Below are 26672 nucleotides of genomic sequence, written 5' to 3' on the forward strand. Positions count from 1 at the left end.
CAGGAGGGACTTAATACTGGGAACGATCTATCGTCCCCCTGATCAAAATGCTCAGGGAGACCTTGAGATGAGATATGAAATTGAGGAAGCATCCAAACTAGGAAATGGGGTAGTAATGGGTGACTTCAACTACCCAGACATAGACTGGCTGCATATGTGTTCCAGTCATGACAAAGAAGCAACGTTTCTAGATATTCTAAATGACTATTCCCTAGATCAGTTGGTCATGGAACCGACCAGAGGGACGGCAACCCTGGACTTAATCCTCAGTGGGGACCAGGACCTGGTGCGAGATGTAAGTGTTGTTGAACCGATTGGGAGCAGTGACCACAGTGCTATTAAATTAAACATACATGTAACTGGCCAATTGCCACGAAAATCCAACACGGTCACATTTGACTTCAAAAGAGGAAACTTCACAAAAATGAGGGGATTGGTAAAAAGAAAGCTGAAAAACAAAGTCCAGAGGGTCACATCACTCGAAAATGCTTGGAAGTTGTTTAAAAACACTATATTAGAAGCTCAACTGGAGTGCATACCGCAGATCAGAAAAGGTACCGCCAGGTCCAAGAAGATGCCAGCATGGTTAACGAGCAAAGTCAAGGAAGCTCTTAGAGGCAAAAAGTCTTCCTTCAGAAAATGGAAGTCTTGTCCAAATGAAGAAAATAAAAAAGAACACAAACTCTGGCAAAAGAAATGCAAGAAGACAATAAGGGATGCTAAAAAAGAATTTGAGGAGCACATTGCTAAGAACATAAAAACCAACAATAAAAAATTCTATAAATACATTCAAAGCAGGAGACCATCTAGGGAGACAATTGGACCCTTGGATGATAAGGGAGTCAAAGGTGTACTAAAGAACGATAAGGAGATTGCAGAGAAGCTAAATGAATTCTTTGCATCTGTCTTCACAGTGGAAGATATAGGGCAGATCCCTGAACCTGAACTAACATTTGCAGGAAGGGATTCTGAGGAACTAAGGCAAATAGTGGTAACGAGAGAGGAAGTTCTAAGCTTAATGGAGAGTATAAAAACTGACAAATCACCGGGCCCGGATGGCATCCACCCGAGAGTTCTCAAAGAACTCAAAGGTGAAATTGCTGATCTGCTAACTAAAATATGTAACTTGTCCCTCGGGTCCTCCTCCGTGCCTGAGGACTGGAAAGTGGCAAATGTAACGCCAATCTTCAAAAAGGGATCCAGAGGGGATCCCGGAAATTACAGGCCAGTTAGCTTAACTTCTGTCCCTGGAAAACTGGTAGAAAGTATTATTAAAGCTAGATTAACTAAGCACATAGAAGAACAAGCCTTGCTGAAGCAGAGCCAGCATGGCTTCTGCAAGGGAAAGTCCTGTCTCAGTAACCTATTAGAATTCTTTGAGAGTGTCAACAAGCATATAGATAGAGGTGATCCAGTGGACATAGTGTACTTAGACTTTCAAAAAGCGTTTGACAAGGTACCTCACCAAAGGCTTCTGAGGAAGCTTAGCAGTCATGGAATAAGAGGAGAGGTCCTCTTGTGGATAAGGAATTGGTTAAGAAGCAGAAAGCAGAGAGTAGGAATAAACGGACAGTTCTCCCAATGGAGGGCTGTAGAAAGTGGAGTCCCTCAAGGATCGGTATTGGGACCTGTACTTTTCAACTTGTTCATTAATGACCTAGAATTAGGAGTGAGCAGTGAAGTGGCCAAGTTTGCTGACGACACTATATTGTTCAGGGTTGTTAAAACAAAAAGGGATTGCGAAGAGCTCCAAAAAGATTTCTCCAAACTGAGTGAATGGGCGGAAAAATGGCAAATGCAATTCAATATAAACAAGTGTAAAATTATGCATATTGGAGCAATAAATCTTAATTTCACATATACGCTCATGGGGTCTGAACTGGCGGTGACCGACCAGGAGAGAGACCTCGGGGTTGTGGTGGACAGCACGATGAAAATGTCGACCCAGTGTGCAGCAGCTGTGAAAAAGGCAAATTCCATGCTAGCAATAATTAGGAAAGGTATTGAAAATAAAACAGCCGATATCATCATGCCATTGTATAAATCTATGGTGCGGCCGCATTTGGAATACTGTGTACAGTTCTGGTCGCCTCATCTCAGAAAGGATATTATAGAGTTGGAAAAGGTTCAGAAGAGGGCAACCAGAATGATCAAGGGGATGGAGCGACTCCCTTACGAGGAAAGGTTGCAGCATTTGGGGCTTTTTAGTTTAGAGAAAAGGCGGGTCAGAGGAGACATGATAGAAGTGTATAAAATTATGCATGGCATTGAGAAAGTGGATAGAGAAAAGTTCTTCTCCCTCTCTCATAATACTAGAACTCGTGGACATTCAAAGAAGCTGAATGTTGGAAGATTCAGGACAGACAAAAGGAAGTACTTCTTTACTCAGCGCATAGTTAAACTATGGAATTTGCTCCCACAAGATGCAGTAATGGCCACCAGCTTGGACGGCTTTAAAAGAAGATTAGACAAATTCATGGAGGACAGGGCTATCAATGGCTACTAGCCATAATGGCTGTGCTCTGCCACCCTAGTCAGAGGCAGCATGCTTCTGAAAACCAGTTGCCGGAAGCCTCAGGAGGGGAGAGTGTTCTTGCACTCGGGTCCTGCTTGCGGGCTTCCCCCAGGCACCTGGTAGGCCACTGTGAGAACAGGATGCTGGACTAGATGGGCCACTGGCCTGATCCAGCAGGCTCTTCTTATGTTCTTATGTTCTTAAAGGTGTACTAAAGAATGATAAGGAGATTGCAGAGAAGCTAAATGAATTCTTTGCATCTGTCTTCACAGTGGAAGATATAGGGCAGATCCCTGAACCTGAACTAACATTTGCAGGAAGGGATTCTGAGGAACTGAGACAAATAGTGGTAACAAGAGAGGAAGTTCTAGGCTTAATGGACAATATAAAAACTGACAAATCACCGGGCCCGGATGGCATCCACCCGAGAGTTCTCAAAGAACTCAAATGTGAAATTGCTGATCTGCTAACTAAAATATGTAACTTGTCCCTCGGGTCCTCCTCCGTGCCTGAGGACTGGAAAGTGGCAAATGTAACGCCAATCTTCAAAAAGGGATCCAGAGGGGATCCCGGAAATTACAGGCCAGTTAGCTTAACTTCTGTCCCTGGAAAACTGGTAGAAAGTATTATTAAAGCTAGATTAACTAAGCACATAGAAGAACAAGCCTTGCTGAAGCAGAGCCAGCATGGCTTCTGCAAGGGAAAGTCCTGTCTCAGTAACCTATTAGAATTCTTTGAGAGTGTCAACAAGCATATAGATAGAGGTGATCCAGTGGACATAGTATACTTAGACTTTCAAAAAGCATTTGACAAGGTACCTCACCAAAGACTTCTGAGGAAGCTTAGCAGTCATGGAATAAGAGGAGAGGTCCTCTTGTGGATAAGGAATTGGTTAAGAAGCAGAAAGCAGAGAGTAGGAATAAACGGACAGTTCTCCCAATGGAGGGCTGTAGAAAGTGGAGTCCCTCAAGGAATGGTATTGGGACCTGTACTTTTCAACTTGTTCATTAATGACCTAGAATTAGGAGTGAGCAGTGAAGTGGCCAAGTTTGCTGATGATACTAAATTGTTCAGGGTTGTTAAAACAAAGAAGGATTGCGAAGAGCTCCAAAAAGACCTCTCCAAACTGAGTGAATGGGCGGAAAAATGGCAAATGCAATTCAATATAAATAAGTGTAAAATTATGCATATTGGAGCAAAAAATCTTAATTTCACATACACACTCATGGGGTCTGAACTGGCGGTGACCGACCAGGAGAGAGACCTCGGGGTTGTAGTGGACAGCACGATGAAAATGTCGACCCAGTGTGCGGCAGCTGTGAAAAAGGCAAATTCCATGCTAGGGATAATTAGGAAAGGTATTGAAAATAAAACAGCCGATATCATCATGCCGTTGTATAAATCTATGGTGCGGCCGCATTTGGAATACTGTGTACAGTTCTGGTCGCCTCATCTCAAAAAGGATATTATAGAGTTGGAAAAGTTCAGAAGAGGGCAACCAGAATGATCAAGGGGATGGAGCGACTCCCTTACGAGGAAAGGTTGCAGCATTTGGGGCTTTTTAGTTTAGAGAAAGGCGGGTCAGAGGAGACATGATAGAAGTGTATAAAATTATGCATGGCATTGAGAAAGTGGATAGAGAAAAGTTCTTCTCCCTCTCTCATAATACTAGAACTCATGGACATTCAAAGAAGCTGAATGTTGGAAGATTCAGGACAGACAAAAGGAAGTACTTCTTTACTCAGCGCATAGTTAAACTATGGAATTTGCTCCCACAAGATGCAGTAATGGCCACCAGCTTGGATGGCTTTAAAAGAAGATTAGACAAATTCATGGAGGACAGGGCTATCAATGGCTACTAGCCGTGATGGCTGTGCTCTGCCACCCTAGTCAGAGGCAGCATGCTTCTGAAAACCAGTTGCCGGAAGCCTCAGGAGGGGAGAGTGTTCTTGCACTCGGGTCCTGCTTGCGGGCTTCCCCCAGGCACCTGGTTGGCCACTGTGAGAACAGGATGCTGGACTAGATGGGCCACTGGCCTGATCCAGCAGGCTCTTCTTATGTTCTTATGTTCTTAAAAGTCCTGTCATGTTCCAGTTTGCCAAGGTTGCAAATGCAATTATTTCTAGAATCATTTATCATGGAAATAAATGTTAAACTTCCACTATATTCCACTAGATTTCCAGAAGTAGCTTTACATCATGTGAAAGATCAAATAAAATGTGCAAATTACAAGGTATGAAATCATCACAATAGTGGAATAAAGTGCAGTGTGAAAGCAGCCCACAATTCATGTGTAAACCCATGGTGGGAGACATCGCCTCCTAATGTGAGCAACTACCCTGATCTATGGGAATGCGCACCACTGTGGATAGGTGATGGCTCAAGCAAGGGTGAGGTCAGTATTCCCAAGGTTCCCAGACAACAGGAAGGCAAGGAAGGACCAGCACTTTGGAGAGGGACCTAGGTGTGGTTATCAGGACCACTCTTGGTGATGCTGCAGTAGAACATACAAGTTGTCTCTGTGGTGTCTTGGAGCAACTGCCAGATCTTCATAGGCTGGCCTAGGTATTCCTTGACTAAAGACTCCACACCCTTTCTCTGCAGCCACTGACTTCTTCTAAGGCCCTGGGATTTTAAGCAACATGGATATCTCCTAAAGACTCCCCTAATCCTATATGTATTCTGCTGACTAGTCATCAGAGTCTGGTGGCAGAGGTATCTCCTCAGGCTTCAGGGAAGGAGATGCAGGCTCCAGTGACCACAGGTACTTGACTAGATGGGCCTTTGGCCTGATCCAGCAAAGCTCTTCATATGTTACCTCTATGGGGAAGTATTATGTCACCTCCATGGGAGGTGGTGAACTACCATAGAAGATGAGGGCAAGGCTATCTATGACTCATTCCCACTCCTCCCATGGATGAGTTCCTTGTTGCTCATCTGCTGTGCCCACTGGCCTGTGTGTGCTGTTGTTTAGTGCCAGATCGGTACACAATAAGAGAACACTCATCGATGATTTGATCATTTGGATGAGGGTGCTGATTTGGTGTGCATTACCGAGATGTGGCTGGGTGAGCTGGGAGGATTTGAACTGACCCAGCTTTGCCCACCTGGATACTTGGTGCAACACCAGCACAAACTGCAGGGAAGTGGGGAGGAGGTGCTGTGGTCTACAGAACTTCCATCTCTGTCATCAGGAAACCACTCTGTCCTGGAGCTGGCTGTGAGGGCCTGTGCCTGGTGTCAGATTAAAGAAACAGTTTTGCTGCTGGTGTACTGTCCACTCTGCTGCCCAGCAGCTTCTCTGACTAAGCTGGCGGAGGCCATCTTGGCTGTGGTTTTGGAGGAGCCTAGAACAATAGTCCTGGGTAATTTCAATGTCCGTACTGAAGCTGCCTCTAGTGTCCAGCTCAGGACTTCATGGCCTCCGTGATGACAACAGGGCTGTCTCAAGTTGTCACCAGCCTGACGCATAGGCACAACCTGGACTATGTGGCACTATGGGCTGGTGGGTCCCAAGTTTGGATAATTGGTCAGTTCCCTGCTTTGGATGGGGTTGTACTCCCTCTCAAAGAGCAGGTCCGTAGCCTGTGGGTGCTCCTGAATCCATCTTTGACACTGGAGGCCCAGGTGACCTCAGCAGATAGGAGTGCCTTTTACCAGCTTTGGATGGTAAGACAGCTGCATCAGTTTCTGGATCAGGATAGCCTGACTACTGTTGTCCATGAACTGGAAGCCTCCAGGCTGGATTACTGTAATGTGCTCTATGTGGGGTTGCCCTTAAGGTTGGTCCAGAAGCTGCAGCTGGTGCAAAATGCAGTGGTGCGATTGCTCACTGGGACAGGGTATTGCCAACATGTCACCCTGCTGCTGAAAGAATTGCACTGGCTGCCTATTAGGTACCAGGCAGAGTTCAAGGTTGTGGTTTTGTTGTACAAAGCCCTATAGAGCTTGGGACCAGGATCCCTGAAATATTGTCTTAGCCCTTATATACCCAGTCAATCATTATGCTCTGCAGGTGAGGGCTCCTGCAGACACCATCTTATCAGGAGGTCCGTTCTGCAGAACATAGGAAGCGGACCTCTACTGTAGTGGTACCTATCCATTGGAATTCCCTCCCCTTGAATATTAGACAGGCACCATCTCGGTTATCTTTTCAGCACCTACTGAAGACCTTCCTCTTTCAACAAGCCTTTTAAGTAGAGACTTTATCTCAGTCTGCATCTGTGTTGGAACTGCTTTTTAAGATGTTTTTAAAGCTTTTTTTAAAAAAGATGTTTTAAAGATCCTTTGTTTTATTATATTTTTAAGATGTTTTGTTTTAATATATTTTAGTCTGTTTTTATGATGTTTTACAGTGTTTTTGTTTGCCGCCTGGGCTCCTACTGGGTTGAAGGGCAGGATATTATTGTTGTTGTTGTTGATGATGATGATGATAATAATAAATGTTCTCAGCAGAGCCCTGATGGGAGTGTGATGCTGCCATCCACCCATGCATGTAGAGCGGCACTTTGCTGGAGGGCACACAAATGTTGAGGCCTCCAGACATAATTAAGTTCCAGAGCATGAATCTATCTTACTACACCTCAGCACAGATTTATGCTACCCATGAGTTCCTCAGAGAGAAGGAATAGCTTTTAAACCAATTTAAGTCCAAGATATTGCTGTGCCCTAAGTCTTTTTCTCTATTTTCCCTAAGGAAGAGAGTAATTATTAGCTTGGTGCTTTTCCTCTTTGGACTTACATTGAAAGAGCTTGCAACTTTCCAAATAGCCATTAAAAGAAAAGGAAGAGAGAGAATGATCAATGAACTCAACTTTGAGTTCCTCACGAGAATGCAAATGGTTACACAACATCATCCAAAAAACGTTGCACAGGGCAGCTCTCCACAGCTTTCTTACCCCCTTTTTCATTATCAGTTTGCCCAAAGGATAATGACTCAAAAGGTCACCGCAGTGGAAGGAAATGGCTTAGGTTTTCAATTCAGACAAAACATACAGCTTTGCCATTTAAAAATAAAATAAAATAAACCAGCAGGCTTAAACCAAGCATATGGGCTAATCTCACAGATTTTAGTTTTCTTAAACCCTCTTTGCTATTTTAAAAAAGTTAGTTACATAAGACAGCCTGTGCAATATCGTGGTTTCCATTCCCAGCTAAGGCCAGGGAGAACAGGGCTCAAATCATCAGAGTACCATGACGTTTGCTGGGCAATTTGGGATCAGTCAGTATCTCTCAGCCTAACCCACCTCACAGGACTGTTGTGCGTATAAAGGGGGTTATAAGAGTATAACAAACTTTGGAATTGCCATCTTCACTGCTTCAAGCTGAATGGCAGACTAAAAATTGCTGAACTAAATCATGGAACAGGTGATGCATTCTTAGGCCTCCATACCATACATTCTGTGAAGAAATCCAGTTTGTTTAAACTGTGTTTTAATGGACATTGTTATCTGTGTTGTAAAGTACATTGTAATGTGTTTGATGGGGAAGTCTTCTGTCTGATTAGGTGAAAGTTGGTTTAACTGTCAATGGATGGATGGAGGGACCTTAATGGACAGCTGAGAAGGAGTTGGAGATAGAACTCTCAGTATGCAAAAGAAGGACAGAATGTGTGCATGTCCTGATTGGTGGTTGCAGGTTTATAATTCTTAGTTAGACAATATGATTGGCTGGGACTAGACTGGGGGGGGCAGAAAAAGTGAACATAAGGGTGGATGCTAGTCAGAGTCAGATAGTGACTGCTGAGATTATGGCTATTTTGTTGTCTTTGGAATCGGATAGGGATGGGAGGCCTGATAGACTCCCTATCAGGGCAGTTGGCTATTCAGCGTGGAGGCATGGGATGTAAGTGTAACCTGGTGAATGAAATATGGCTTTTGAATACTGAACTAACGGGTCTTCTAGTTTGGTTTTGTCCAGCTCATATGGGCATTGTAGGAAATGAGATGGCAGATTAGTTGGCTAGGAAGGCATTGAAGCATAAGGACACTAAGTTGCCGCTGAGTGTTTTGGAAGTTAAAAACTGGGTCAAACAGACATTGGCCGCTTTCACACATGAGGCTTATTGCATCTGTTTTGTAGACTAAAATGGTAGCAGTTCTGTCCTGATTTCTAAAATGTTTTTCACGCTGCACTACCTGTTGCATTAAAAAACTGTGGCTTTTTCAGCCAATATACCGGCATTTCATGCAAATGTCTTCCACACTGCTGCATTGAACATCTTGCTTTCATCCCTCACACATTATAGACATGAATACAATAGTTCCCCACTGTGTTGGAGGTCTACGATCTCATCCTGTCAACATACAACCCCTACCCCTTTAATATCTGACATTACTTTTGTGGGATGTCTGGACACAGGAGTGGGGGGGGAGAAGGAAAAATGGGAAGCTGCTACCTGTGCCTACACCAGAATACTGGTACAATTTTTGTAAGGCAAAAATAAAAAACTGCCTGCCTAAAAGGTGGGAATGCATTGCATGCCAGGATGGCTATCACATGAGTGACTGCAGCTAAAGCAAAACTCCTGTGATTTTCGGGGTTGCCGAGCTTGCAAACTGATTATTTCTGGAATCATTTATCATGGAAATGAGCACTGAACTTCCATTATAGTCCACTAGGTTTTACGTTGTGTGAAAGATCTAATAAAATGTGCAATTTACCAGGTAAACAATTGTGGGAATAATGGAATAAAGTGCAGTATGAAAGCAGCCATTGTTAGGTGAATGGCAAAGGCATTGGGAGGTGGGTTCTCTAGGTAGCAGGGTTTTCTCTTTCTGTTTATTACTGGATGATTTTTGAATTTTTAAATTGAAAAGGCAACAGAGGCAGGTCAGAATCTTGACTGGGCATAATGGTCCTCGGAGTGGTTTATGCAGAGCAGGGAGAATTGATTCTGGGGGCAGACACACTCACTGTTCTTTCGGTTCCAGTGCATCTCCACTTCTCTTTTCTGAAAATGGGGGCACACAATGCTAGTCAAACTCCAACCCTTTTTACTGTGAAATCTGGTGGGAGCACCATGAGAGCATCTTTAAAAATTCAGCTTCAAAAGATGACCCAGTGTATTTTGAAAAAAAGAACAGAGATATGATTTTACAGCAGTATTTCAGCAACCTATTCAGAATGGATGGCAAGAAAATATTTGGGATAGAGGTAATTCCCATCAGACTCTTACTATATGACTATGGCTTTGACAGCAAGATTATTATGGAATACTGATAATGGAAGATTGGATATTGAAATTACTGGACTTAACAAGACTACTGAAGATGGAAGACGGAAAATGGAACTAATAGAGATAATAGAACAATGGCTACTGAAATTACTGAACCTAACAGATTCTGATGTGATGGATTAATTGAAATGTTTATTTTGACTATGGTTATGACAATAAGATTATCATAATTAGTAATGAGATGGATTAATCGATATGCTTATCTGGAAAAAAAAAATTGATAGATATATTTCTTAAAGAATTGAAACCTCTCTTTGACTTTTTGTGGAAAGAATAAAGTAATGTATATGAGATTTGATGATTAAGTAAGATAACTACTGGAGGAAAGTGATTTTATAATATGACTTAAGAGACAGGATTGTTATATATTATAGACTTATAACTGATTTGATCTTTGACAAATGGGAAGTCAATATTTTACTCTTTATTTTTTATTTTTGTTTTTTTTTTTCTTTTTTTCTTTTTGTTTAACTATTTTTGATTTTGTTTTTTGTCTTTGAATGTTTTATGATTTTGTCTTGTATGTTTTATGAAAATCTGAATAAAAATTATTGAAAAAAAAAAAAATTCAGCTTCAAAGAGATATTGCAGCTGATTGGCAGATCAACCCGTTCCCCCTCCAGGTGTGGCAAATGGAAAAGCTTTGCTGTAGGTGACTAGTGCGCTCACAGCCTGGATGATGTGAGGCTTGTGGGGTCGAGGAAACAGTTTATCTTGTGCTATGGGACTGTTTTCAGTAGGTGGAACACAGAGCCTCTCCTTCATAGGTTTAGTGATTTTGAGCTTTCAGACTTGTTTTGGGGTCAAGATTTAATTTTGGGGATGCATTTTTGCTGCTGTTGGGGCTCTGGCTTTGTATTTTTGTTAGAGATTATTGTGAAGTATGTGGGGATTGCTTAATTGTATTTTTTTAGATGTTTTCATTGGTTTATTATCTGTCACTGTTGTTTGACTATTTATATTTTATTATTGTAGCTGCTAAAATTATGTAACTTTTTTTAAAAAATGTTGTGAGCCACCTTCAGCATAGCTGCTATGGAAAGGTGGCATCCAAATAAATGATTATGATGAATAAACCTGTCACTGTATGAGAGGCTTCAGCATCTTTGAGTTTCCTTCACAGAACCTTTGAGAACTAGTCATCACCCTGGGGTGACCTTGGGCCAGTCACAGTCTCTCAACCAAACCTACCTCACAGGGTTGTTGTGAAGGATAAATGCAGAGAGGGAAAGCCACATATGCTTGAGCTCCTTGGAGGAAAGGTGGATTAGAATGTGGGATAAAATGTAACAAATGTAAACTAAATGTTGTGGGGTGTTGTTTTTTATTTAAAAAAGAATAAGGTAGCAGTGTTAAGTCCAGGGTTAGTCCAGGGGAGTTGGAGTCTGCCCACCAGATGTTGTTGGACTCCGACTCCCATGAAATGTGGTGGGCTTTCCCTTTCTGGAGGTCTCTGAGCAGAGGCTGGACAGCCAAATGTTGAAGATGTTCTAGTTCTGAATTTCCTGCATCAAGCAAGCAGTTGGACAAGACGGTCTACCAGGCCCCCTCCAACTCTGATTCTGTGTTTCTATAAGTTAAAACTCCATATTCCCATCTGGTTAGGCTGGCACATTTTCATGATAGTGAAACGCAGGGTTTATTATGTTTGTTTAATGTTTCTTGCCAGAAGCAGAGGAAAGGGGCCTTTAAGCATCTTTTAGCTTTAGTCACAGTCTACAGTACATGCTGGTTTATACTAGCGATTTACTAGGCACAGCAATTTGCAACACTGGGTAATGCTATATTCACTAGCCTTCTTTAATTGTCAATGCTTTACAGTTTATTTTTTATTTGTTTACAGTTTATTTGCATCACATTTCAATATTTCAAGGCATGGACCAATGCCACCGCTAGTGTGGTTAAAGTCCATGGCAGCTGGTAGGTGAGGCAGTGGAATCTGCTTCGGCTTTTAGTCTGAACTTTCAAGAAGCTGTCCAAGGTGCTTTATCTTGTTGAGACTAAAACCTAGAGGAGATTCTGTCTCTCCACAAACATGGAGCCACCAGGTGCCATCGGTTAAAGAGTTACATAAGGGCTGGGGAGGCCAGGGGTCAAATCCCCACTTATGAAGTGCTTATGAAGCTCACTGGTTGACTTTGATTGCTTGGTTGATCTCTCAGCCTAACCTACCTCACAGAGTTGTTGTGAGGACAAAAAGGGGAGGGGGCTAACCACCTTGAGCTCTTAGGAGAAAAAGATGACTATAATTCAAAACAACACAAAAATTTCTGCATAGTAAGCTCCATAGTAATAACAGGAATGCTGTAGCCCTGTGCTGAATGAACCAACAACCATCTTTACACTCTTTTTTAGCTAATAGTTGAGGATGCTTCTTCAGTGGATGCTAATGGCTAGAAGATGTTTTTTGATGGCTGGTGACTACTAGCTAAAGTAAATTGTGACTCGCCCCTTGGCTTGGGTAGGGACTGGAAAGGAACAGTTTAGTAGCTAGAAGGAGACAGAAATCTGAGGTTTGTAAAAAATAAAATGTAAATGTACTGCCTTCAAGTCGATTCCAACTTATGGTGACCCTATGAATAGGGTTTTCATGAGGCTGAGAGGCAGTGACTGGCCCAAGGTCACCCAGTGAACTTCATGGCTATGTGGGGATTCAAACCCTGGTCAACCAGGTCATAGTCCAACACCTTAACCACTACACCAGGCTGCTAATCCATGCTGTTGCTTACGGGGAGAGTGGGAACTGAATTGAATTAATTTCACTAAATAAATACCATTTTTAATTTTAAAAACCCCATAAATGTCCAGTTCTCTGTCTTTGTACTTCTCAGAAGTACAAATTGTTAGAGAGATAGAGAAGGAAAGAAAGGAAAGAATAGCCCAGTGAGGGATGCAGCATGTTCAGTGGCCCCAAAATGCTGCCAGGGAAAGGAAAGTTAGGTGGAAAGAGAACGGAATGGAGTATCCTAGGCTGGCTGAATGAAAAGGACCTCTCCTCCACACTTTATAATTTTGTTGTAGATCTCTGTGTGGGGGGGTGTAAAATAAATGTTTATCCTAACATTCAATTCACTGCGGATTTAAGTTTAAGAGACAGAGAAGCAGGATAAAATCTGAACAACATCCTACATGTCTTTGCACACAAGTTTTTTGAAAGCACCCCCAGGATCTTGGCTAAGGCAACACAGGGACAAAATAAGGGTAGTGATTTACCAGGGACCAGTTCCACAAATGAAGGCCAGTTGGAACATATATGTTTGTAAATGTCAGTGTTCATTACTTACGGATTCTCCTGTGGGTGAGATCCTCTTGTCTGGCACCAGAGTTTAAAGCATTTCTTACCCAACAGGGGCACACACTTCCTTGCAGGGCTCTCGCTTGACATTTATTGAAGTATTCATAGTCTCCTGTTCGGCCACTCCTGGGGTGGAGGGGTGTGTGTTCATCCCTTACATTATTTGAATGTTATTTAGCATTGAAGGTATGAGATACTGATTTTTTATGTATGAATGTAGGAAAGGACGAATCTAACAACTTTGGTTTCTCTGCTTTCTCTTTTCAGTTCCAAGTTCAGTGTGCCACATTTCTGTATCAGTTGGTGGTTTTTTTAAATAAAAAAAAATCTAGGAAAATTCATCAGCATTTTAGAACACATTTTCCCTAATATATGCTCTTTGGTATGTAACTTTGCCTGATATACACAAATGCGCAAGCAATATCCCCCAATATATAATGCATTTCTGTAGGTTATATTCACTAATACAGGCATTTATTTATTTATTTAGCAGACTTTTCCCTGATATTTTTGGACAGATCTTTTGGTTGGAGGATTGCATCACAAAATGCAGAGATGTATAAATTCCAAACATAGCTGTGTTTTGATTCATGTATTATTTGGGGAAGTATGAATAGATAGGCTTGCATTAAAATGCAAACCAAACTGAATCTCTTTCCCATCCCAGCGGCTAACGAGTAGGCTGACTACAGTGAGAATTGCCATGTTGTAAGTGTCATCCTCTTTCACCTGCAAAACACTGGAGTGTATGCAGTCCCTTCGTGGAATCCCATCCAGCTGAATAATGCCCACACTGACTGGCAGTGGCTCCCAAGGGTTTCAGACAGGAGTATATTCCAGCTCTACCAGAGTTGCCAGGGGTTGAACCAGGAAGCTTTTGTGTGCAAAGCAATATACTCAGAACTAAACCCCACTGAGTTCAGTGGGATTTATTTTGCCAGCAAGTCTATTCGGCATTGTAATATCAGTTTGATTTTCAATGCGAGTTATTCATAAATGAATCAGAGGATGATTCATTCGTGAAGGTTTGCATTAAAACCTGGGAATGCTGCATGTCATAAAGCCTTCCTAGAACAGAAGCTGCAATTTCTAAAATTATATAAAAGAAGGCATAGCCTAAAAATAAAACTATGGCAAACTGCAGCCTGCTACATCTAGAAAATTAAATGTGATTTCTTTCTTAGAAGGAAGATAATGAAAATGAAGAAAAAGTAGAAGAAGGAAACATATATAAACTTAATAACATAAGAAGAGTCCTGCCAGATCAGACCTAACAGCTATCTAGTCCAGTACCCCTTTTCTCACAGTGGCCAACCAGGGACACGTATGGGAAGCCCAAAGCAGGTCATAGAATCATAGAATAGTAGCATTGGAAGGAGCCTATAAGGCCATCAAGTCCAACCCCCTGCTTAGTGCAGGAATCAAGATTAAAGCATACCTGACAGGTGGCTGTCCAGCTGCCTCTTGAATGACTCCAGTGTTGAAGAGCCCACCACCTCCTTAGGTCATTGATTCCATTGTCATACCACTGGTAACAGTCAGGAAGTTTTTTCTGATGTTCAGTCAAAATCTGGCTTCCTGTGACTTGAGCCCATTATTCCATGTCCTGAACTCTGGGATGATTGGGAAGAGATCCCGGCCCTTCTCTGTGTTACAATGTTTCAAGTACTTAAAGGGTACTATCATATCTCCCCTCAGTCTTCTCTTCTGAAGGCTAAACATGCCCAGTTCTTTCAGTCTCTCCTCATAGGGCTTTGTTTCTAGTCCCCTGATCATCCTATTTGCCCTTCTCTGAACCTGTTCCAGTTTGTCTGCACCCTTCTTAAAATGCGGTGTCCAGAACTGGATGCAGTATTCAAGATGAGGCCTAACCAGTGCCGAATAGAGGAAAACTAATACTTCACACTATTTGGAAACTATACTTCTGTTAATACAGCCTCAAATAGCATTTGCCTTTTTTGCAGCCACATTGCACTGTTGGCTCATATTCAGCTTGTGATCAACGACAATTCCAAGATCCTTCTAACGTAATATTGCTGAGCCAAGTATCTGCCTTCTTACAACTGTGCATTTGATTTCTGTTTCCTTGGTGTAGAACTTTACACTTATCCCTGTTAAATTTCATCCAGTTGTTTTCAGCCCAATGCTCCAGCCTAGCAAGATCACTTTGAATTTTGTTTCTGTCCTCCAGTGTATTACCTACCTTTCCCAATTTTGCATCATCTGCAAATTTGATAAACGTTCTCTGCGCCTCCTTATCCAAGCCATTAATAAAAATGTTGAAGAGCACTGGGGCCAGGACTGTGCCCTGTGGTTCTCCACTCGTTACCTTCCTCCAGTTTGAGAAGGAACCATTGATAAGCACTCTTTGAGTACAATTCTGTAGCCAACTGTGAACCCACCTTATATTCCATCCAGCCCACATTTAGCTAGCTTGCTAATCAGAGTATCATAGGGCACTTTGTCAAAAGCTTTGCTGAAGTCAAGATATATTATGTCCACAGCATTCCCACAGTCTACCAATGGTATTCAGAGACATGTGGTCACTAGTCCTACCATGTGAGTAATGAATTTGTCTAATCCCTTTTTAAGGCCATCTAAGTTGGTGGCTGTCACTAAATCTTCTAGTAGAGAATTAGTTTAACTACGCACTGTGTGAAATGTACTTTTTTTTGTCTATCCCAGGGGTTCCCAATTAGCGAGCTTCATTCAGGTGGTCTGCAGCATGTAAAGTACACTTACAATCTGAATTCTATGGAATTCAAATTGTAACACAATAATCTTCAATATAAGAAACTAAAGGTGATAAAAATACAATTAAAAATCATACAGCTTCTGGCACAGCACATTACAATTGCTACAAAATGCAGAAAAAAATATTAAGTGATCCAGCAAGACCCCACCAATTTTCAAGTGATCTGTGCAGGAAAAAGTTGAGTAACCATTGGTCTGGCCTGAATTTTCCAACATTCAGCTTCACTGGATGGCCCCAAGTTCTAGCAGAGGAAGAAAAACTTGCTTGTTTGGTTTTTTGTTTGTTTGTTGCTGCAAGTGGCAGTAGCAGCTTTATTGGCAGCCTGGCCACCATTGTTACAGCAATGTTATAGGACAGGCATTTAATCCAGCAATAGATCCTCAATGGGGAAGCCACTAAGGTGCTCCGTGCAGCAAAGCTATAAGTACCCAGAGAAATCTCAGTTTAGATGAAATCTATTGTTTCTACTCTTCCTGTGTCCACATCTGCCGAAGCTGAAATTTCTCTGGCTACTGAAGGGTCACAGGCTGAGTCTAGGAACAGAGATGGGGGAGGCATTCAGTTCAATTCACAATCCTCCCCCCCAAAAAATGCATAAACTGAAACACAGCTATCCTTCCAAATTTGCACATCTCTGAATTTTGTCATGCAGTCCTCCAACAAAATGTGTTGTGTCAGGGCTAGTCCTACTCACAGTAGACCCACTGAAGTTAATGAACATAACTAACTGGTGTTCATTAATTGCAGTGGGTCTGGTATGAGTAGCTCAGTTGGGTACAACTCAATTTGTACAAAAATGGCCATATTGGGGAATCAGTGTACTTGAAAAGGCATATATAATGAAAAACAAATGCATACAGAAATGCATTGTAATTTGAGAAAATTGCTTGGAAAGTGTGTATTTGGCAAGATTGCAAGGAAAAACTGAAATGCATAATAAAATGCTGGTGAATTTTTTTAAAAAAAATCACAAATGTAGGAATGTGGAGAGCTGAACGCAAGGGTGGAAAAATAAAAAAAGGAGAGAAGCCGCAACTGACAGGTTCATCCATCCCTAGTCAGCCATACCCCTGTGTCAAAAGAAATCACAGTTGTAAATAGCCAATTTGGTTCTGGATGTCATTGAGAGAGCTGAACCTGGAGCAGGAGAATATGGTTCAAATTCCCACTCAGCCATAAACCTCCTTAGTTCGTCTTGGGAAGTCATTCAACCTAAATAGTCTCAATGACTGTGAGGGTTGGCCACTTGACTGAATTCACTCCCTGCCTTCTGATGTGAAGGTGATCATGCAGGCCCAGCGCCCTGCAGCCACACATGCATGCTTTAATTCTGTTCCTCGTCCTCCTCCTCAATCTTCCCTCCCTACTTACCTTCAGGAAAATGCCATAGGACATCTCCTAGTAGAAATTTGGCATGGTGTACCTATGCCTTCCCAAGGATTCTGGGGGTGTAGGCTGGTCTATAAGGGCAAATGGTGCTCTGCCCCACTAACCTCAGTTTGCCCTCAGCTGGCCCCACTTGCCTGCCTTCTTATTTGCATTGAGTCCAGAGGGTGTCCCTACTGCCTGTCAGCCTCTTTCTCCTTAGTCTCAGGTTGCCCATGTAAAACTCAGCAGGGAGGAAGATGGGGGCAAACCTAGAATAAGTTAGCTGTCCCTCTCCTGGGCTGTGGCGCCACCTGCTGTTGGGCTCCCAGCTTTCTGCGCTATCAATGGTCATCAGCCACTACTGATTCTGAGACTTGTAGGCCCGGTCCTTAGCAAGAGAGAAAAACACTGTGTTAAGATGTGGGGGCACCCTCACCACCGCAGCCTCTTCCACTTGTCTGAAGGTAAGTTTGGTAGGCCTTGGAGCAAAGGGATATGGTGAAGGAAGGAACAGTTGGAGCAGACAGACTTTTACAAACATTGCATCAAGCGTCAAAGAAGCCAATCAAGGCTGTTTGATGACTAACCTCAAAAAGCCCAAAGCTCCTTTCGTGTCTAAAAGAAAGTCAAATGCTCATCTCTGAACCAAGATAACCTGCAAGACCCCCACATTTCAAGTTCTAGAATCTCTGGATATGTACATAGACTTTTATACTTTTCTCTTTCCAAGGGTGGTGGAAATCAATGTGGCTTCGGTATTTCTCCCAGAAATGTCACAGTCAATTGTTATGAGGCAAATGAAAAATAGCATGCTACTGTTTATTTTCCCAGGGTACTACTTTAGTTTGGTAGGGGAACAAAACAGGCCATCTCTGTGGGGGCAACTTTAAAAATCAAGCTGAGCTGCGAGGCAGCCATGGATTATTGTTGGATATGTTCACCTACCAGCCACAAGAATTACTCTGTTTCATGCAGCAGCCTGCCATCTCAGATGAGGAGTTATCTTTTCTATTACCTTTGCCTTTCCTTTGTAATGTTTCTCCATCAGCTGAGAGTTTGTTCTAGATAGCAGCAAACTGAAGCCTGCAAAGTATGTAGCAAGGTGTGTAGCAAGATGGGGGACAAATCTGACTCAATTAGGTGAATTTACCTAATTTGCCCTTTCTGAAACAATATGAGGACCGAAACACAAACATCCTTCAAAATTTGCAGTTCTGCAATTTTTGCAGTGCTGATCTCCAGTCAAATAATCTATACAAAAATGCATATACTAGGGGAAACTGTGCATATAAATGGATATATTTGTGAAAATAACATACAAAAATGCATTATGTTAGGGGAAATTGCGAGAGTAGCTGAATACTATGGCCCGCATGGATTTTTCACATTCCGCCATGTTAAATTAAAAATACCCCCATACCATTCTGCTGCTTCCCATAAGCTGATTTCAAAACAAAATCTTACAAAACTTAGAGAATCAAGAGTTCAAAGTGTAAAACAAGAGGGGTGGAAATCCAGACCCTGTTGGACTCTTTTCTGTCAGTGGTCTCATAATTTGTTGAAATTAATTAAAAATCAGCTATGTTCACAGAGCACCTGTCAGCCTAATACTGACCTTGCACCATACTCTGACCTTTAATTCATGTAGTTTAAAAGTTTAAAAAATTCATGGCTGGTTTTTAATTAATTTAAGAAATTTAACATTGGAGTCTATGATAGCGCAGGCATGCTCAGTAAGAACCAGCTGTCAGTGTTCTACACCCAGACTCACAGCTGTTTGGCTTGGCTAATCATGGGGTCACACCAAGGCCAGACCTTTATTTTCCTTTAGACAGTCATGGCTTCCCCCAAAGAATCCTGGAAAGTGTAGTTTGTGAAGGGTGCTGAGAAGAGACTCCTATTCCCCTGAGAGAGCTCCAGTGGCCAGAGTGGTTTAACAGTCAGACCCTTTCCCAGAGAATTCTGGGGGTTGTAGCTCTGTGTGAGAAATAGGGTGTCTCCTAACACCTCTTAGCACCAAGTAGGCTCAGAAGGATCAAAACTTGCTGAGAGATCTAGTAAGAATAATAAAGTTGCTCTTCCCCTGTCCTTCTCCCAGTTAAGGTCATCCATTAGGGCAACCAAGCCTGATTAAGTCCCATAACCAGGCCTGAACACAGATTGGAATGGGTCAAAATAATCTGTTTCATCCAAGATTACTTGCAATTGTTGTGCCAAAACCCTCTCAATCACTTTCTCTAAAAAAGGGATATTTGGGACCAGGTGGTAGTTGTCACTAACCAATGGGTCCAGGGTGGGCTTTGTCAGCAGCATTTGGATTACCACCTCTTTCAGGATTGCTTGGACCACTCCTTCCCGCAAAGATATGTTGACCCCACCCTGGATCCACTAGGTCATACCCCCTCGGCAATCTTTAATAAGCCAAGAACAGCAAGGGTTGAGAAGACACATTGCTGGCAGCAGCATCACAAGGACCTTGTGCATAACATCAGGCAGGATCAACTGAAACTGATCCCAAGAAATTGCAGCAGATGTTGCACTGGACACCTCACTGGAGACTACAGTAAAAATAAAAGTGGATGGGGTGTCAAGATTGCTATGGAGGTGAACAACTTTACAGTCAAAGTGTCTCGCAAACAATTCACAGTGGGCATCCAAAGGATCTAAAACTCCATTTCCTGGAGTAAAAAGGTAAGTCGCCACAGGTTCTTATCTCATGTTGGGATGCCAAAGCTGTCTGTGGATTTAGGACTCATCTACACAGTGGTTTAGTGTTTGTTTGGTGCCACTCACATCTTTTAATTTGCATGGTTCACATGACATTACTGGCAAACAGAAACTATCACACAGTTTTCCCTCCGTAAATCTGTACTAGCCCAATCCTCTGATAATATGAAAAGGGATAAAAAAAAATCTCAGCTGCACTGTGCTCCTCCTTGTAGGCACTTTGCCCTGATGTTTTTAGGTGGGTGTGTCAATCGTTCCCTTCTCCTCCCTTTGTTCATTTTGTTTCCTGAGGGCTGAGAAACAACTTCCGGCTGCTTTGCAGCAATCAGCCCCTACCTAATGTGATTGATCACAGTGTGAATAGAAAACAGCATATTTGCAGCTGGAATTGAGCTCTTACTGTGGACTGTGCAAATTGAAAACAGAGGTTTAAAAAAGTGTCTTTTATATGAACTAATGCTCCCATGTAGATAAGCTCTTAGTCTCACCATGACTTAACAGTTTGCACCCATTCATTCCTTTCAAGTGCTTTCCTTTCATGAGTGCCATTCATGAAGCTGGAATAGTGAATTGCAGGCATTAGCCCTCCTTCTCTCGTACATAGACTCCTCCGTTTGCTTATGTTGACTCTTGTGATGAATTGTAGCCATAAGCTACTTTAGAAGGCAATCTGATAAAAAATTCATACTGGCACCCTCCTCGAGTCTTTGCCCAGTTCAGCCCATGCCCAGACAGAACATGTCTCCTTGAGTAGGAACTGGCTTTTATGGTCTGATTCAGACATCACAGTGCCTCTTCCTGTAATAAAAAAGCAGTTGCGTGTGTGCAAACGCACACACACAAACACCAGACCTTGTAAGCTGTTATATAGCCATATGAGCATAACCACATAAGAAGAGCCTGGTTACTGGATCAGGCCAAAGGCCCACCTAAGCCAGCACTCTTTTCTCACAGTAGCCAACCAGATGCCTACAGGAAGCCACAAGCAGGACCTGAGTGCAAGAGTGCTCTCCCCACTTGCGATTCCCAGCAACTGCAGTCAGAGGCAGTCTGCTTCCAACAGTGGAGGTGGAATATAGCCATGATGGCTAGTAGCCATAGGCAGCCTTATCCTCCAAGAACTGGTCTAATCCCTTTTTAAAGCCATCCAATCTGGTGGCCATCACTACCTCCTCTGGTAGCGGATTCCAGAGTTTAACTATGCATTATGTGAAGAAATATGTTCTTTTTGTCTGTCCTGAGTCTGCCAACATGCAGCTTCATTGGAAGGCCCTGAGTTCTAGCGTTATGAGAGGAGGAGAAAAACTTCTCTCTGTCCACTGTCTCCACACAATGTCTAATTTTATACACCTCTATCATGTCCCTTCTTGCTCACTTTTTCTCTAAACTAAAAAGCCCCAAATCTCGTAACCTTTCCTCCATCCCCTTGATGATTTTGGTTGCCCTTTTCTGCACTAAGCTCTCACGTGTGTTGAGTAAGGGAGAAGTAAGTGTCCTCTTCTTCATCACAGGCAGGGTCCTATCAGTCTGGTAAACCAGGTCTCTGTCACCACTAGACCCAAGCTGTACTGTTGATCACGCTTCTCATTGTCAACTGAATAGCTATTGGTACTTGAAGTCTTCAGTAGTCAATATATAAGAATCGTATCGTGATGGCCACCAACTTGGATGGATTTAAAAGAGGATTAGACAAATTAATGAGGAAAAGGCTATCAGTGGCTACTAGCTATAATGGCCATGTTCTGCCTCCATAGCTGCTGTGGTTGGGGAGAGTGCTCTTTGTACTCAGGTCCTACTTGCTGTTTTGCCACGGGCATCTGGTTGGCCACTGTGAGAACAGGATGTTGAACTAGATGGGCCTGTAGCTTGATCCAGCAGGGCTCTTCTTGTGCTCTTAGGAGGATGTTTGGAGTTACATTCACTTGCCTCTTAGATAAGCATATAAGGAAGGCAACCACATGAGCGGACACCTTTACATGTGTGCTTGGAAGGAGGTATGTTTGGGATAGGTGTGTTTGGAGGGGAGATGATAACTGGGAATATACAATGTTAAAGTAAGTGGGAAGAGGAACTGATGACAGCATGAAATGACAGCCAGGATGGTGATGGGAATTTGGTCATAACTGCTAATTGGAAGAACATAGGAACATCAGAAGCTGCCTGATAATGAGTCAGACCATTGGTCCATCTCGCTGAGTGTCTAAGATGCATCCAAACTCAGAGGAAGGCAATGGTAAACCACCTCTGAATACTTCTTACCACGAAAACCCTATGAACAGAGTATCCAAAATGCAACACGAGATAGTGCTGGAAGAGGAGACCTCCAGGTCAGAAGGTAATACTGCGACTAATGATGCAGCTCAGTCAAAGCCGAAAGGAAGCCCAGAGGCTGATGAGCACAGATGCAAAAGGAGAGTCCGGAGTTGTACAATGCACACAACAGGAACATGGAATGAGAGGAGCATGAACCAGGGAAAGTTAGAAATTATCAAGAAAGAAATGGAACATATCACCATTACAATACTTGGCATGAGTGAATTAAAATAGACAGGGATGGGACATTTTCAATCAGGCAATTACAAAATATTTTATGCAGGAAATGAGAAATTAAGAAGAAACAGGATTGCTTTAATAATGAGAAGTGATGTAGCAAAAGCAATTAGGAGCTATAACGCAAGGTCTGAACAAGTGATATCAATGAGATTAAATGGGAAACCTATCAACATAACCATCATCCAAGTCTACGCTCCAACGACAAACACAGACAAAGAGGAATCAGAGAGGTTTTAAGCAGAATTAGAGGAAGAAATTGATCACACACCAAAACAAGATGTGCTGATAATCATGGAGGACTGGAATGCAAAATTAGGGAACAAAGGAGAACTAGGCATTGTGGGGAAATGGGGCTTGGGAGATAAAAATGAAGCAGGAGAAAGACTGATTGAATTCTGTGAAGCCAATAATTTGTTTCTTGCAAACACATTTTTTGAGAGCTGAAAATACAACTGTACACATGGACATCACCAAGTGGTCAATATAAGAAACAAACTGATTATATAATTGGTAGCAGAAGATGGAGAAAACAAGACCAGGAGCAGACTGTGGTACAGATCATCAACTGGTAATATGAAAATCAAAGTAAAGCTAAAGAAGAACAACAAAATCATAATAATGCCAAAATACAATTTAAATAACATCCCAGAAGAATATAACAATCAAATAAGGAACAGATTTGAAACTTTGCAATTAGTTGACAGAGAACCAGAAGAACTATGGACTGAAGTCAGAGACATGATCAGGGAAGAATGCAAAAAGACAATACCTCTAGTTCAAAAGAGAGAAAGACCTCAGTGGATAACTGAAGAAAGTCTTAAAATGGTTAAAGAGAGAAGGAAAGCAAAAGCAAATGGAGACAGAAACACGGTTAGAACCTAAATGCAACAATACAGCAACTAGTATATACGACGAAGATAACTATTACAATAGTTATTGTATAGAAATAGAAGAAGACAACAAAAAGGAAAGAACAAGAGCCCTATTCCAAAAGATTAGAGAAATTAAAGGGAAATTTAAACCAAGAATAGGGATGTTGAATAATCAAAAGGGGAACACACTGACTGACCGAGATGAAATAAAAGGAAGATGGAAGCAATACACTGAAGAACTCTATAAAAGAAAGGCAAGGATGACAGATTCATCCACAGAGGAACCATATGAAGAAGAACCAGAAATTTTAGAATGTGAGGTGAAAGCTGCTCTTAAAATACTTGGAAGAAACAAATCACCAGGAACAGATGGCATACCAATAGAGTTGCTACAAGCTACTGAGAATGAATCTGTCCAAATTTTGACAAAACTTTGTCAACAAATATGGAAAACTAAACAATGGCCCACAGACTGGAAGTGTTCAATATACATCCCAATTCCAAAGAAAGGGGATCCCAGGGAATGCAGGAATTATTGAACTGTTGCCTTAATATCACATGCAGGTAAAGTAATGCTCAAGAGTCTACAGCAAAGCTCTTACCATATATGGAGCGAGAAATGCCAGATGTCCGAGCTGGATTTAGAAAGGGAAGAGGCACCAGAGATCATATCACAAACATACAGTGGATAATTGAAAGGACCAAGGAATTTCAGAAGAAAATCACGCTGGGCTTTTACATTACAGCAAAGCCTCTGATTGTGTAGATCATGAAAAACTATGAAATGCTTTAAAAGAAATGGAGGTGCCCCAGCATCTGATTGTCCTGATGTGCAACTCATACTCCGCACAAGAGGCACTATAAGGACAGAATATAGAGAAACCGACTGGTTCCCAATCGGAAAGGGTGTGAGACAGGGGTGTATTTTATCACCCTATTTGTTTAATCTATACACAGAACATATCATACGGAAAGCAGGATTGGACCAAGATGAAAGAGGTATGAAAACTGGAGGGAGAAATATCCATAATTTAAGATATGCAGACGATACCATACTACTAGCAGAAACCAATAATGATTTGAAATGAATGCTGATGAAAGTTAAAGAGGAAAGCACAAAAGCAGGGCTATAGCTAAACATCAAGAAGATGAAAGTAATGACAACAGAAGATTTCTGTAACTTTAAAGGTGACAATGAGGACATGGAACTTGTCAAGGATTATCAATACCTCAGCACAGTCCTTAACCAAAATGGAGACAAGAGTCAAGAAATCAGAAGAAGGCTAGGACTGCGGAGGGCAGCTATGAGAGAACTAGAAAAGGTCCTCAAATGCAAAGATGTATCACAGAACACTAAAGTCAGGATTATTCAGACAATGGTATTCCCAATCCCTATGTATGGATGTGAAAGTTGGACAGTGAAAAAAGTGGATAAGAGAAAAATCAACTCATTTGAAATGTGGTGTTGGAGGAGAGCTTTGAGCATACCATGGACTGCGAAAAAGACAAATAATTGGGTGTTAGAACAAATTAAACCAGAACTATCATTAGAAGCTAAAATGATGAAACTGAGGTTATCATACTTTGGACACATAATGAGAAGACAGGATTCACTAGAAAAGACCATAATGCTGGGGAAAACAGAAGGGAGTAGAAAAAGAGGAAGGCCAAACAAGAGATGGATTGATTCCATAAAGGAAGCCACAGACCTGAACGTACAAGATCTGAACAGGGTGGTTCATGACAGATGCTCTCGGAGGTCACTGATTCATAGGGTTGCCATAAGTCATAATCGATTTGAAGGCACATAACAACAACAAGCTGAGTGTGGTCACACTGACTTGCAGCAGCTCTCCCAGGTTTCACATCGGGTGTATTCCAAGTCTCCAAGCCACAACTGGAGATGCCAGGGATTGAACCTGGGGCCTTCTGAATGCAAAGCAGATACTGACCTATGGAAGGTGGAGGAGATTATGTAGGAGGGAGTGGGAAGGCAATAGTCTTGAAAAGCAGGTTAGATGTGGCTGACATAAATAAGAGAATTAGATTACAACTGAAATCTTACACCATGTAAGTGTTGTGGGATGGGGGACTGAAGTCAATCCAGCCATCTTATTCCTGCCAGGCTCTCACCAGCAAGATGGAAGTCAGGGCAGATAGCACTCCTGCATGCCTTCAACCTTTACTGTATTTATTTTTTTTTAAATCCCTCCCATTGGAAACAATAAAAAGGGAATAAGGAATAAACCCTGACAGCTCCATAAGAAGAGCCTGGCTGCTGAATCAGGCCAAAGGTCCCTCCAGCATCGTGTTCTCACAGTGACCAACTTGATACCTATGGGAAGCCCAGAAAGGCTGGCAAAATCTACCCACAGTTGGGGGCATGCTAAGAGACCAGGAAGGCATTGGATTCTTTAGAAGCAGTGCCGTCCTCTAGTCCTCTCCCACTATGTCTTTAGTCTGCCCCAGGCATGCTCCCTTTTTGCCATGATTAATGTTAGAACTCCCAAGTTGGTAGGGCCAGGGCCACGAAAACTGCTGAAGCCAGTGTTCTCTCTGGAACATCTTCCCATAGGCCACAGGGCTTTAGAGCCCTGGTTCTAAACTGCATTCCCTGTTGTTGTTGCTATGTGCCTTCAAGTCGATTACGACTTATGGCGACCCTATGAATCAGTTACCTGCAAGAGCATCTGTCATGAACCACCCTGTTCAGATCTTGTAAGTTCAGGTCTGTGGCTTCCTTTATGGATTCAATCCATCTCTTCTTTGGCCTTCCTCTTTTTCTACTTCCTTCTGTTTTTCCAAGCATTATATCTTTTCTAATGAATCATGTCTTCTCATTATGTGTCCAAAGTATGATAACCTCAGTTTCATCATTTTAGCTTCTAGTGAGAGTTCTGGTTTAATTTGTTCTAACACCCAATTATTTGTCTTTTTCGCAGTCCACGGTATGCACAAAGCTCTCCTCCAACACCACATTTCAAAGGAGTTGATTTTTCTCTTATCCGCTTTTTTCACTGTTCAACTTTCACATCCATCCATAGAGATCGGGAATACCATGGCCTGAATGATCCTGACTTTAGTGTTCAGTGATACATCTTTGCATTTGAGGACCTTTTCTAGTTCTCTCATAGCTGCCCTCCGCAGTCCTAGCCTTCTTCTGATTTCTTGACTATTGTCTCCATTTTGGTTCTGTGCTGAGGTATTGATAATCCTTGACAAGTTCCATGTCCTCATTGTCAACTTTAAAGTTACATAAATCTTCTGTTTCCTACAGACTTCAATTTATTGTGCATTTGTTCTCACTGTTCCTCAAATAAACACCCTGTAAAAAGTCCATGAATGGGGGG

The sequence above is a fragment of the Rhineura floridana genome, chromosome 4 (assembly GCF_030035675.1).
Source record: "Rhineura floridana isolate rRhiFlo1 chromosome 4, rRhiFlo1.hap2, whole genome shotgun sequence".
NCBI lineage: Eukaryota > Metazoa > Chordata > Lepidosauria > Squamata > Rhineuridae > Rhineura > Rhineura floridana.